Source organism: Monodelphis domestica, chromosome 2, assembly GCF_027887165.1.
Source record: "Monodelphis domestica isolate mMonDom1 chromosome 2, mMonDom1.pri, whole genome shotgun sequence".
In the NCBI taxonomy this organism is placed as follows: domain Eukaryota; kingdom Metazoa; phylum Chordata; class Mammalia; order Didelphimorphia; family Didelphidae; genus Monodelphis; species Monodelphis domestica.
In genome coordinates, this window is record NC_077228.1 from 211192748 (window position 1) to 211208499 (window position 15752).

The window sequence follows — 15752 nt, forward strand, 5'->3', positions numbered from 1 at the left end:
CACCTCTTTCCCATCAGTCATATACCATCTGGATAATTTATCGCTGTTAAAGTCTTAACTCAGTACTTTAGCAACTTAACCAGGACAGTCTTTATTACTTACAGCTGTTGCACTCTTTGTGGTGACAAAAAATTGGAAAATGAGGGAATGCCCTTCAATTGGGGAATGGCTGAACAAATCATGGTATATGTTGGTGATAGAATACTATTGTGCTAAAAGGAATAATAAAGTGGAGGAATTCCATGGAGACTGGAACAACCTCCAGGAAGTGATGCAGAGTGAGAGGAGCAGAACCAGGAAAACATCATACACAGAGATTGATACTCTGTGGTACAATCGAATGTAATGGGCTTCTCCATTAGTGGCAATGCAGAGATCCTGAACAACTTGGAGGAACCTATGAGAAAAACCACTATCCACATCCAGAGGAAACACTGCAGGAGTAAAAACACCAAAGGAAAACAACTCCTTGAATACATGGGTCGAAGGGATATGGTGGAGATGTAGACTCTAAATGAATATCCTAGTGTAAACAACACCATGGAAATAAATTCTGATCAAGGACACAAGTAATACCCAATGAAATTGCGTGTTGGCTGTGGGAAGAGTGGGTGAAAGGGAGGGAGGGAAATAATGTGATTGTTGTAACCAAGGAATAATGTTCTAAATTGACTACATAAACTTATTCAAATGGGGGGAAAATTACTTACAGCTGTAAGGAAGGAAGCTAAAACAGATTTTTGAAGTAAAACCCTCCCTCTGAGTTAGAGCAAGACTGGACTTTTATAATCCTTGAGATGATCATTAAAAATCAAATGAGGAAGAGATAATAAGGAAAAATACTTGTACAAGAATATTTATAGCTGCGTTCTTTGTAGTGTCAAAAAAAAATGGAAAATGAGGGGATGACTTTCAATTGGGGAATGAGTGAACAAATGGTGGTATATGATGATGGAATACTATTGTGCTCAAAGGAATAATAAACTGGAAGAATTCCATGTGAATTGGAACGACCTCCAGGAATTGATTCAGAGTGAAAGGAGAAGAACCAGGAGAACATTGTACATAGAGACTGATATACTGTGGTACAATCGAATGTAATGGACTTCTCCATTGGTGGCAATGCAGTGATCCTGAATTCTGAGGGATCTACAAGAAAGAACACTATCCACATTCAGAGGAAAAATTGTAGGAGTAGAAACACAGAAGAAAAACAACTGCCTGATCACATGTGTCAATGGGGATATGATTGGGGTTCTAAACCCTAAATGATCACCCTAGTGCAAATATCAATAATATGGAAATAGGTCTTGACCAAAGACACAAGTAAAACCCAGTGGAATTGTGCGTCGGATATGGGAGGTGGTTAAGGGAAGGGGAAGGAAAGAACATGATTTTTGTAATCCTGAAAAAATGCTCTAAATTAATCAATTAAATGAAAATTTAAAAAAATTCTTTTAAAGTAATTAAAAAATAAAAAAGTCTCTATCAACCACTGTTAAAAAAAAATCAAATGAGGGTGGCATAGAGTTAGCTGGAATAAGGAGGTACAAAATTAGGGGACTGAAGAGAGAATATGATGCCAGGTAAGTCACTAAGGCTCTGCAGCTAAGTGTGGAGTATAACAGCCCCTGGAGCAGTTCCCCAAACTTGCACTTTGTAATAGATAATTTTGGAGGGGGTATATTTGATGGATAAATGATAACTAATGGATCAAGTAGTTATCTTCTTTTGCCTACCTTCCTCCCTTTATATCTCCCTTCCTTACTCTTCCAGCCTCTTCAGCCTCTTTCTTTATAGGATACCAGGCATGTTAGCTTCTTGGAAGTATGATTAATGTATTGATATTGTATCCTGTATATTCATTTACCAGACACATGGTCAGATCACTTAATGGAAAGGGACAGTCCAAAAGACTAGCAAAGGACTAGCAAATTCCTGGGCTGGGCGTTGACAGCCACAGTGTCCTGGCTTGGACTACATTCATTTACAAAGCTCAGGTTGGATTAATCTCCTCCTCTTTAATTCCATCCATATTCCTCTAGCCTCCATTCTCCTTCTCAGGGCACACCCACAGATAAATTATATAGGAATGACTGGTGCATCCTATACTCTTCTTCCCCTCCCCCCCCCCCTTCTTCTTCAGCCTCCTAAGTCACTCAGGGTGAGCTATGATGTTTCAGAGGAAATACTCTTTTCTTTATCTCAAGTAAGGATTTATTGGGGAAAACAGAAAAGGGTAGAGAATAGAGGTAAGAGGGTTGGAGTTTTCCCTATTATCTACAGTGAGTCTTAGGTTGGAGGATATTGAGAGAATTGGCAATTCAGTCACTACCATGAAACAGAGCAAGTCAGAGAGAGATATATGGACTATTTTCTTTCTTCTTCTGCCTTCAAATCAGCCAGGCCACCTCCAGTTTGATTATCCCAAGTCCCAGAGATTAACCCAGCTTCTTCCTTCAAAGTCACCACCATCATCCAAGAAGCCCAGAAATCAGTCAGCAGTTGGCTCTTGCCTTCAACTGTTTCCTGGTAACATTCCAAATGAAATCTTCCTTTGATTGACAGCTGATCAACCTCCAGCCATTGCTTCTTGTCTTGCTGCCTGCCTTATAATTTCTCTCTTTTCCACAACTTACATTCTCAGGCTGGGTCAGAGTGATGCTTACTTGTACTCTTTAGTTAACTCTATGGATGGCTATTCTTAACAATTCAGCTCCTGAGTCCCAAAGAGCATGATTACCATTGACAGTCAGCTAATAACTGATAGTGAAGTAAGCACAACTAGGAAAACAATATATACAATAACAGCCATGTAAAAAGAAAAATAACTTTGAAAGACATGAGAACGTAAAGACTTCAGAATCGGTCAATGCAGTAAATGAACCATGATTCCAGAGTACCAAAGATGGAGTCTGCAACCAACCTCATGTCATAGAGGTGATATTCTCAAGATTCATAATAAGATATGCTTCTCAACATGGTAAATATGGACATTTGCTTTCCTTGATAATGCATATTTGTCAAAAGATTTTTGGGTTTCTTTTTTTTTTCCTTTTCCAATTCAGATATTGATGATAGTGAGAGAAAGGACACAGATAAGGTTTACCAAAAAAAGAGAAAAAGAAAAGAGGGTCACTGAAACATTTTTTTAAAACCCTACATTATGTCTTAGAATCAATATTATGTATTGGTTCTAAGGCAAAAGAGCAGTAAAGGCTAAGCAATGATAGTTAAGTGGAAGTCCCTGAGCCCACATTTGAACCCAGGACCTACCATGCCTGAGCCTGGCTCTCTATCCACCGATCCATCTAACTGTTCTCATATGCTTCTTCTTTTTAAGTCTATTGTTAACACTTCTCTCTGCCATGAGGGATAATGATCCCTGAAACTTTCCCTTCCCCTATTGACTGTCTTTCTCCATTTTTACCTGTGTCTCTAGTTCATGCCTCTGCTAGTGATGCAGATACTTCCTTTGCTGTCAGCCACTGTCACTTTGGGGTCATTGCAGACACTATCTTAAAGGTCTAATCCTAACCCTAATCCTTTGGAATTCACAAGGTCACTACCAATCCTGGACATATCCACCATGGGATATTTTTTTGCCCAAGATCAAGAAAAAACAAATGTTGGAGAACTCTTTTATCATCAAGTCTGATTCTGGAAGTATCTCCACCTCTTCTGCCAAGCTTTTAACTGGAAACAGGCAGGGGGTATATGTAGATATTATAGTGAATGGTCCTGAAAGACCAGTTCACTCATGATATGGGAGTTTGGGAATATTATGAAAAAGGTTGAACAAGTTTTTCTCCATTTTTCTGTCTACAGATGGCAAGGTTTCCCAAGAGAAAGAAATTTTCTTCTCCCATAGGTTTTTCAATAATGTCAAACTCCTAGATGTATAACAAAGAAAGATAGGATTAGCATTTTGATTCCATAATATAGCCAAAGGACAAATTACAGCATTAATATTCCTATATTCATATAACACAATTTATTCAGTCATTCCAAAATTGATGGGCACCTTGTAAAAAATAGACTCGAATACAGGACTACAATCCCCATGAGCCTTTGCTCCACTTCCCCAGAATGCCTTGTAATCTCACCTGGGCCGAGATCGAGAAGGTATTTAAGCGGATTCAAAGGCTGCTGAAGGGGTCTTGGCTTTTTTTTGGACTTCCGTTTTGGAGCAGAGGCGTCTCTTCCATGATGTGAGGTTATTTTGTCTAGGCCTCTGGCCTAGGCACATGTTTCTTACTTGTATATTCTTAATCTTTAACCTTTAATAAACCTCTAAAAAATATAATACTCCTTGCAGAGAGAAACTAATTTCTACCTGCCTCAGTCTCCCCATATTCCATAAATTTTAATCTTTACAGTTATGGCGACCTAATGGGAAAAAAAAAACTCAATCTTCTGAATTCTTTTCTGATCTTTAATTCGACTTTTAATAGCTAGTGCCTAGAAAATTTTTTTTTGAGCCATATCTCTCTGGCCAAGGTTTTCTACCCTCACAAAGCTGCTACAGACTCCGGACCTGCTGCCCACCCCACCTGGCTCCGTCCTGCCGCTTCCTGCCTCAGCCTGCAGCCCTGATCGTCCTCCCCTGGTACCTGGTCCTGGCCTTGCCCACCCCCCCAGCCGCTCCTGCTCCTGGCCTCTCACCAGCCGCTGCCTGCCTATTTCTGCGCCCCAGACCCATGAGCGTGACACCAAGCCGGCTCATCACCCAGATCCTTGGAGCAGATCGCTCAGGACTCATTGCGACCAGCTGGTAACAGTATTGGCCACATGGGCGGAGGGGAGAGACGAGAGGGAAAGGAGAACGGGAAATTTCCCTTAGGCTAAGCCTCCACGTGGCTGGGGGTATTGGCCACAGGGGTATCAGAGAGGGGAAAGAGAGAAAAGACTAGAGAGAAGAAACAGACTTTTCAAACAGAAACCTAAAACGCAATGGGCTGTTTAAAAGGATTTTTGACTCTTCTGGCAATTTCATTGATTTTGCCTGCCTGTCTGGGAGCAGACTCAGCCCAAAGATTCAACTTTAACTTTGGGGAGGAAAATGGGTGGCCCAGCGAACTGGAAGCCAGGCCCAGAGACGGGAGGTCTCTAGTTAAAATCTGGCCTCAGATACTCCCCAGTTATGGGGCCCTGGACGGATCCCTTGAACCCCATAGCCTAGCCTTTACTACTCTACCTTCGGACAATAGACATTTAAATGGATAATTAAAAACAAACAAACAAACAAAAACAACCCAAGGAACTTTGAAGAGACTAAAGGCTATATTCTAAGGCATTTCAGACTCCAATGGTTTATAAAAAAATCTCTGTATTCTATTGCATTTTTTGTTTAAGGTTTAACTTTGTGATTTTAAGTTCATATATTACTGGATTCAATATTATTCTGCTTGAACTGAAGGTTGATTGAATGTATTTTGAATGTACTGAGTTTTAAAATTCTGTTGTTTTCCCCCTATAACTGTGTTGAACAAATATTGTTGTGAATAAGCCCATATATGAAAAAACAGCTTTTTCTATTTTGCCGAGGATAGATGAACTTCAGAACTGGTTATAATTGTATTAACAACCTTGGAAAATTTAATGTGCTAAATACCTCAAATGATTTGATTTTAAGGGTTTTTTAAATATGATTGTTGGAATTTTTTTTTAACAATCTGGTTATTTTGCCTGCCCCTACCATGAGGTAAGGCCCATTCTAGTAGCTGAAGTGAAATGTATTTTATAAACCCCAACCTTCCCACATGTGAATGGAAGTTGGGCAGTTAATTTCAGGGCATTTGTACCCTTAAAAAGCCTCCAAAAGGAGCACCCATTTATTTATACTCTTCAGCTCACTACTTTACTTGCACCAGAATGATATATAGATTTCTTGATTATGTTCTTAACCCTAGATGAGTTTTACTTTAAAAAAAAAATATATATATATATATGTTTAAATACAAAGGTTGAAGGATTGCTATGTTTGTAAAAATTGTGACAAATGTCCATCAATTCATAGGTTTTAAAAATGTCATACAGCAACTTATGTGAAATATGAAAGTGTGTTTGTTTGCTATTGTAATTAATTGGGCTATTGAGAATTTTGGGGATTTTGATATCTACATAGTTGTACTACTGTATTTTTAAAGATGAAAAATTGTTAACCTTGTTCAATTCATTTGCCTTCTACTCACAGTGATCATGGCCAGATACAAAGAGGAAATGGATCTCATTTTTGGTGAGAAAGCCTTGTATTTTATATTTTCTTAACTGACACAGAGTGTCAATGGTTATAAGCTATATTTTTTAATTTTTAAAGCTCTTTTATTATTTTTTTTTTCTAGCATGTGCAATATACTTTTTCAGTTTTTTTATTATTTTTTCTCTCCTTTTTTATATTGGAAGCACATGTCACCAGTATTAAGATTTTCTTTAACCTTTTGATTTTTAAGTTTAAGATACATTTGCTAATGCATGCCCTAAAAGGCTTGTGACTAAAAAAATGATGCCACTAATTATTTAAATAAATTATGGGACTTTGCTTAATGATTCTGTCTGATTCCAGGAGAAGATATATACACAAGAGCCATTGCACAGAGCCAAAGAAAGGCCAATCTAGGATGGATTGATGCACTTCTAGGTCAATACAAAGGTCTTGAACCTAGTGTGAAGACTCAAGGTTACTATGTTTAACATGTGTTAAGACATAGGCTTTCCTTGTATCCACACTCACCCTGAAGATACTCACAGACCAGTATCCCCGAAACCTTGGCTCCTATAATCTGGTCCCCTTTTCTGCCTCTCATAGTGTGGTACCTTTCTGTAGTCCTGGCTACTGATTGGGTAAATGCATCATTACTTAGATCATTTTGATTGGGCCCTGATTGAAGGACCTGTTATAGATTTATTTTTCTTCTACTTGGAATTTTTACACATAAGACTTTGATAGTCTATATTTTCATCCAGAAATTTTTCTTTTCTTTTGATTTTTCTGATGTCTTTTTAATATCTCTTGCCAATTGATTCGTATACCTCATACCTCAGCCATGCATCCCTAAGTGATTTTTTTTTTATATCACCCTCTTAACGGGGGGAATGTAAAAAAAATATCATTATTTAAATTGCAAAGTTTAAATTCCTTTTGAGAAGAATTTTAGGTAAAGAAGATGCTACTTCCCTGAATTCAGAAACTGAACTGTTGGAGAAGCCATCATGAAGAAGCCTCCAGACCATGAACTGCACAAAATGAACTTTGGGTGTGGTTAATGAACATTTATTTGCATGCATACTTTAATGCCAAAGGGGACTGCCCCCTAACTGGCTTTCTGTCAATGCGTCCAGTAATTATTGGTTTTATTTTTTTCTTTCTCTTATCCTCAATTATTGTAATCTTTAAATTGATTATGTTTTCATTATCCTTTGGAAAAAAATTAATTTTTTGCAAATGATCAAAGGGGGGGGAATGTAAAAAATAGACTCGAATACAGGACTACAATCCCCACGAGCCTTTGCTCCACTTCCCCAGAATGCCTTGTAATCTCACCTGGGCCGAGATCGAGAAGGTATTTAAGCGGATTCAAAGGCTGTTGAAGGGGTCTTGGCTTTTTTTTGGACTTCCGTTTTGGAGCAGAGGCGTCTCTTCCATGATGTGAGGTTATTTTGTCTAGGCCTCTGGCCTAGGCACATGTTTCTTACTTGTATATTCTTAATCTTTAACCTTTAATAAACCTCTAAAAAATATAATACTCCTTGCAGAGAGAAACTAATTTCTACCTGCCTCAGTCTCCCCATATTCCATAAATTTTAATCTTTACACCTTCCCTTCTTAGATTATTGTTCTTTTTATTTCATTTCAATCCACCCCACCCCCCTTAAAGATCAGGAAAGTTTTTTTGTTTAAGGTTATTTCCTCCCTGGTGTTATCCTCCATCTTCACCCCCTTCTCTCTCTATGGATAGGGCAGGATAAAGGATATACTGGGGTTGTTGTTCAGTGTTTTTTCAATTGTGTTCAACTCTTCATGACCCCGTTTGAGATTTTCTTAGTAAAGATACTGGAAATGGTTTGCCATTTTGCTTCTCTAGCTCATTTTACAATTGAAACAAACAGGGTGAAGTGATTTGCCCAGGATCATATGGCTAGTAAATGTCTGAGGATGGATTTGAACTCATGAAGGTAAGCTTTCCTTACTACAGGCCCAGGGCTATATCCATTGTACTATTTAACTGCTCCTATACTATGATATATGCTCACTTGTTTCCCTGTTTTATGTATTTCTATACCAAACTATGTATGAGTGTTTTCAACTTTCTTGTTCACTTCAATTAAGAATAAAATTTCTGATACCAACTCCCCTGATTTCTTTCTCTGTTTGTAAAATTTCACACACCCCAATTATGAGAAATAGCAAGTTTTACACCCTTATTCCTCCTTTCTGTATTAGTGTATTATTCCTTTTGCCCACCCCTATCCCTCTTAAGACTTTCATAACTGAATCAGATCTTCCTAGATTGTCCTGCCTTCTGAAAACTTAATTATAAAGAGAACCAGGAGAACATTGTATACAGTAACAACAATATTCTACAATGATCAGCTGTGAAAGACTTAGCTACTCTTAGCAATACAACGATTCAGGACAATTCTGAGGATTTATGACAAAGAAAACTATCCACCTCCAGAGAGAGAACTCTGGGAGTTGAAATGCAGATCAAAACATACAATTTTTCACTTTAGTTTATTTGGGTTTATGTTTGGGGGGGTTTGGTTTTATATAATTATTCACTTAAAAAATTCACAGGTTTGAAAGAAGGCAGTGGAATCTGGCCAGATATTGAAGTATTCATTTGTTCCGTGTAAGTCAAGATGCCTGGCAAAGCAGGTACAAGTAGAAAACTAGGAAACAAGTCAAAACAGGAGAGCAAATTTGAACACTGTTCAAAAACTGGAAAAAGGAAAGTTGATAATAACGATACTGAGGAATGCAGAAAAAGAGGAAAGACTATCAACCAAACAAATGAAGAAACGACCAAAAAGCCTTTTTCAAGCAACTAAGAAAAATACAAATACAAAAAAGAAAACCTTTAAAAATAAAGTAACATGGCAGCCTCTTTCAAAAGACTGTCAAGAACATTTTGAAGGTGTGATAGAGTCTGTAATATTATCTGTTTTGAGAGATGAAGATAAAGAAAAGGAAAACATTCAAATTCATCTTAACTGCCTAAAGGAAAGATTTCTTCAATTGTGTGAAAAGCAGAAAGTCTCTCTAGGAGAGTGGAATAGTCTAAAGAAAGTATCAGATCTCTATCTAAAGGAAATGGAAACTCTTGAGGCAAATCAAGAAGGCTTGGAGTTATTGCAGGAAGAAACTGAAAAAAGCAGTGAAAGCAACAGAATTAATAAATGAGAATATTCAGAAACTTCAGGAAAAAATTCAGATTCTTGAGAATGAGGAAGAAGAGGAAAAGGCCAAGTTGGTACTCCATATATATGATACCAAGGTCCTTTCTGTTCCAGAACTCCCCAAGGAAAGTATTGAAGTCCCAATACTTTGTGAGAAATTTTTGAAAAGAATCCCAAATCAGAAAAATATTCTAAAAGATCCACATGTAATGAATAATTCAGCAGAAATGAAGAACATGTTAACTTTCATAAAAGAAGCCTATAAGGAGCTGGATACCTCCTAAACCGTATACTATATGTTTGTGGACAATTTAACATTTATAAATCAATGCAAATGACTATTACTTTTAATGGCCTATAGATATTATAGAGAATATGACAATTATGGGGATTACAAGTCTCTCATTCATCACAAGCACTTTTTTTTTTTTTTAATGGGCATTTTATACTAACTGAAAATCCAGAGAAGCCCTGGATCATTGTCACAAATGACCACATCTAGGTGCTATAGTCTCTCCATTTCACATTTTTCTGCTGTGTGCCATAGAATGGGACACTTAAAAATCAATCTGTTTTCAGATACTGTGACTTTTCTGGAACCAAAGTTTTAGCGAATGTAGCTAGAGTATTTTGAATCATGGGATCAATCAAATAAAATATAAGATACATATCAATTAATATAGATCTTTCAGAAGTGGCTAAACTATTGATGGCTGGTCATTTAGAGATTGAAGAAATGCCCTATCTTTTTCTATCCCTTCTCTCAGTACTATTTTCCTCTCTCTGATATCTCTCTGGCCTTTCAATGAACTTTTTCAGCTTTCACTGATTTTCCATATTTGAGAGAAACTAGGAGATTTTTATATGACTGATTTGGAATGCCTAATTACATCGGTATTCATATTTGGGATAGTAATTTCAAAAAAAATTTCTAAGATGTTGGGTGCCACCTTTAAAGAACTGCCTTCTAACATGGGCAATGGATTCTTGGGAATCTTGGCCACCTAAGATGGCTTCTGTGTTTTCGAGAAGTCTGTTGATGAATAGGGAAGGGTGCTCTTTTTTCTCCTGTTGCTATTTGTCAAATTTCCCCCATGCATTTGGTCTATAACAAAAAGATCTTACTGCTTATAACAAATCCTCCCTAGCTTTTTTTAGATAAGTCATATTTAATGGTCTTGCAAAATCAAAATCTTCATATACTTCTAGCCAGCTGGTAAGACTGTCATTTTGGTGAGTTTTCTCAATAAATTTTTTGTGTTCTTGGGGCATGAAAAGTTAAAAAATCAGGATCTCCACATCCCTGAAATCAGGCTCATACATTCTGAAAGCTCTTTTCAGCTCTTTTTCACATTTAAATGGCTCAGATATAAATTGGGGCATCCTGCATTTCAGTGAGTCTAAGTCTGAGGTGGTAAAAGACTTATGTACCTTTGCATACAGTATTCCTGAGTCTGGTGTCAGTTTGGCAAAATCCCTGAGAGGCATGATTTTGTGTGCCCCCAGGACTTCCTCAGGTTCATAGTATGTTTGTCTACCATGACTTTGTTGTTACACACTGCCACTGCTACTGCTGTTGTTAAGTTGGATGTTTCAGTGCCCTAGCCCATGTCTGCATTGTCTTTAACCACCTCCCCAGTCACTGTCTCAGTCCCATTCCCCAGATTCCCATTCTTTCTCATGTTATGTTCCTGGCAAATCTCAGTTATAGTTGGTACTTGAGAGAATAATATGTCTAGCTTGTTGTCCATTGTGTTCATTGCCTTCTTTCCCAGGATTATCCTAAGCCCCTTTGTGATGTATGTACATGCCTTCCCAATAGCCACTAGAGCCACATATGCTTGTGGTAGAGTCTGCCATAATGTTGATATCTCAAATGACAGTTTGTTCCAGGATTTATTGATATTAAATATTGCCCAAATTGTATCATTAATCATACATGTGATGATGTTGTAAATAAAACAGCTATGCTAAGATGGATCCCACCAACATTGTACAAACTATCTTTTGGATAATTTTGGTTCCCTGTTATGGCTATCCTTCTTTGTTGTTATAGTTGATCTCTTTAGTAGGAATCAAAATGTCTGTTTTGATCCTATGTAATGACTGCCTATCTACTGTCCCTTAAGATGGCTGCTCTGCCCAGAGAGTTCTGTAATGGTAGAAATTTTAGGCTTCTGGGAGAGATTATAATATTGTAATGGTTACAAATGTGGCTACAAGATTTATGTAATATTGAACAATGGCCGCCAAGGAATTTACTTATGAAATTCCTAAAATGAAACACTCAAGTCAGAATGGAGTTTATGGAGGTTTAATCACACTGGGAGTAGGGAAAGGAGAGGGAGAGAAGGAGAGAAGAGAAAAGGGAAAGGGGCTACTCAACCTCTGACCAAGGCAGAGAGAGTTTTAGGCCCAAAGGGCCCAGGTGGAAAGAATCAGTCCTTAACTCACGTGACCGCTCTGAAGGAAAGCTGTCTGCGGGCGTCCTCTCTGTCCAAGCTCCTAACACCCACTCCCGTCTCGCTCTCTCCACAGGAAGTGAGTGAATTCCAGAGGCTGTTCCCTACCTCACTTCCTGTGTCTCACAAATGCCAATGGTTGGCTCTAGCTTGGCTTAGGACAGCCCAGGTGGGCAGTTAGTTATTTCTGATTTGTCATTGACTAGCACATGCCTGTGTAGTGTGGGTGTGCACAATTTTTGGGTGCTAGACCAAGATGGAGACTTTTAAAATTCACAGTTCCAACTGTCAAAGAATGGTAGTTGGTGGTGGATCCTTCTAAGCCCTGGGGTGCTACTTGTAATAGAGAGGGCAAAGGGGGAAAGATTTATGATAAAGGAAGAAAAGGTGAAGAGGGAATGGAGTCTTCTCCCTCTAAGGCAGGGACAGAGTGAGATGATGTTGGTAAGCCAAGGGAGAGAGGAGGATGGGTTTGTCTTTTCCCCCTCAGCACTCTCTGACAACCCCCCTTCCCCTCACTATGGCTACCTTCAACTCTTAACTGCTGGATTTTCTGAAGGATCTTGTTGAAGAGACTTACAGTGATAAGTCTCTTTCTTTCTGGGGAGAGAAATGTCACTTCTCTTCTCAATCTAAAGCTTCCCTCTAGTAAAGATTTGAGTCAGTTTTGGGGTCCTATTAACTCAATTTATTTGAGGGAAACAGAAAAGGAACAGGACAGGTAGAGGGTAGGAAATTGAGGTTTGAGAAGGAAGGTGAGAGAATGGGTCCCTATCTAACTACTACCTTTCCCCCCCAAAGTCAGGCAGATCAGGTTTTGGTTCACCTGACCCCCTTGGGATCAGAGTACAGAAACTCTGGTTCTTGGTTGCTCAGTGAATGTCCCCAAGTTCAAGGTTCAAGGAGGTTGAAGGAAATCTTTTTTTAGTGGACAGCTTATGTTTCAAAGTTCTGTCCAATTGACTTGCATTCATGTGAGGATCTAGGGTCAGAAATCAAAGGGAAAGAGATCACTGGATCAGAGAATTAGCCAAAACCAACCTCTCTGGTGTGTGTTTCCAGACAGAAGTCAGTTTTCAACTCCTGGATCAGCTCACTGCCCCCTCTCCAAAGTTCTGTGTTCCTTTTTGCCCATCCCCCACTGCTATAAAATCCTTCAGCTCTTTCAAGTTAATTTTCCTTCCAAGATCTCAAACCTTCTCTTACAGAATGTATAAATACCAACCCCCTTTTACCCCCTCCCCAGATTGCCATTGAAGCATAATTGTGTCCCAGAAGACTGATTACTAAAGAAATGCATGTATACTCTGTCCCCTTAGACCAGGGGTCCCCAAACTATAGCCCATGGGCCCCCTGAGGACATTTATTCGGCCCCCACCATGCTTCAGGAAGGGACACCTCTTTCATTGGTGGTCAGTGGCATGTGGCGACGCCCTAAAGTGTAGCATTGCTCACATACAGTACTATTTCCAGTGACATAATCCTTTGTGAACGAGATGCCATGCAAAGGATTATGTGGCTGCACAATGGAAGATGTCAGCATGGTGAGGGGTGATCTGGAGGAGGGGATTCTACACTGTGTATACTGCTGCCCAGTATAGTGGTGGTGGTGATGGGCCTGTGCAAGGTTTGACAGGCCCATAACAGCCAGAGCTGCAGCCTCCACTATCCCAAACAGCGGTATACAGTGTCACAGGCCCAGCACTGCCCCCAGGACTATATACAGGCATCAGATAGCAGTGATCTGGCCTGTGACATCAATGATGGGCTTCTACTGTGAGAAGCCTACCACTGCCTCTGGGTGTTTTATAGGAAACCCTCTGTTTGGGGGGAGTCAAATTAATATAAGACAGTGTCTTATTTTGGGGGCAACACAGTAGTACAATGGCCCTATTATAGGGGCCATTGTGTTGTCAGTTTGTTGATTTAAATTTATTTGTTCTTTATTTTAAATATTATAAAATAAGATATGTGCAGTGTGTATAGGGATTTGTTCATAGTTGTTTTTTTTTATAGTCTGGCCCTCCAACAGTCTGAGAGACAGTGAACTGGCCCCCCGTGTAAAAAGTTTGGGGACCCCTGCCTTAGACAGTCAACTTAAAAATAATCTAACACTGCAATACCTGAGGCTTATTTTTTTTTTGACAAAAAATTTTTTTTGGTTCATTGATGACACCATATAGTGATTTCAGTAATGATGAATGTATTGATATATAACTGAAATAGTGCAGTTTTGAAGCTATTTTAAAAAAAAGTAAAACAATTTTACTGTTTCAGATATATTCTTTGGGGAAAAACAGGGCATTGGCTATTGGTTTTTATTTGTAAAATAGAACACATTTAATTCATTTTATTTCTACTTTGTATTTATATATCAATATAAAAACTATGTCTTGTTATTTAAATAACAAATGCTTAAAATACAAACCATGAAAATCATTGTTAGATTTATATGGTTGGACTGAACATTTAATTGGTGGTCACCAGGGATTTAACTTCTAAATCCCAAAATGAATTACTCAAGTAAATGGAATTAAGGTAGTTTATTTTACAATAGATAGAAGATTTAAGGAAGAGAGAAAAGAGGAAAAGAGGGGGGAAAGAAAGGAGAGAAAGCTCCGGCTTCCTCTGAACCAGTTAGAAATTTTAAGGCACCAGTCAGGGGTAAGGAGTCTTAAGATGATGGGACTTTCTTGGAGGTTCAAATCTCCAGAAAGGGCAAGGAAATTCAGCCTTTACACTCACCACAGTGACCGTCTAAAGGAAAGCAGACTGAGGTCTCCTGCACGAGATTCTCCAGGGGTCCCTTTTCACAGCCATGTGTCTTCACTCCAAGTCTGAGTGTCTGTCTTCCAGTCCAACTCTGAGTGACTGAATCATCCATCTGTTTCTGCTTTTAAAGACCTTTTTCTCTTGTGTCACCTCCCATAAATTTTTATGTCTACCAATCACAACAGACACTTTTCTCTAGGACAGCCCACTCTTTCACACATGGGTCACAGACCTCCCACTTAATGTATGAAATGGGTGTTTATACCTTTTTGTGGTTAGTTCACAACTTTTTGTAGTTAGTTCATACCTTTCTGAGGTTAAAATGTGTAGATCTACTTTAGGTACTGGGTTTACACTTTTATGGATTAGAATCTAAAAAACAGACAGGTGATTACAATTTAATATTCACAATAAAGGAAGAGCTAAGTACCTTCATTGTTACGATCGGGGAGAGCCAAATCCAATCTTCATATCATCTAATTCCCCAATTGACAAATTTGCAAATTAATGTCATGCAATAAGAGATTAGTAAAAAAGCATTGAATATGGAGTAAGACAGGATCTGCGTTAAATCCTACCTATACATTAGGTAATCACAGGCAAATCAGTTAAACTCTGAACCTCAGTTTCCTTATCTATAAAATGGAGATAATAATACCTGTGCTTCCTCTTTCACAAAATTATTGTGAAGAACAAATATATTAGATGCCCTGCCCAGCTAAAGTTCTGCATCTCCTGTATGACTGCAAAGCTTTAATCAAAATCTGGACATGTTAGGTTGATGCAGCATAATTTTGTAGAGTGTACTGCTCAGGCCATTGATTAGTATTACGTAGAGAAGGATAAAGCAACCCACTTCCTGAAAGAGCTTTACAAAAAGTATCTTCCTACCTGGAATTTATCATGGAGAGTAATTTTGGCAGTTATATGATGCATGAGATTAAGAACTTTCTCTACTTCTACCTGGGTCAGATTGCTATTCTGTCCAAATCAACAAACATTAATCATCTACCGTGTTTCAGGCACTATGCTGAACTCTGGGGATTCTAAGGACAATGAAAACAGCCTCTTCCTTGAATGAACTTAAAATCTAATGGGAACATACAAACAACTGTGCTA

The 15752-nt window shown here is 38.5% G+C and overlaps 1 pseudogene; it reads left to right on the plus strand.

Annotated features, from left to right (window-relative positions):
- LOC100026728 (centromere protein Q-like) overlaps nt 1-9738 on the plus strand; it is a 106073-nt pseudogene extending 96335 nt beyond the window's left edge.
- The last annotated feature ends 6014 nt before the right edge of the window (nt 9739-15752 follow it).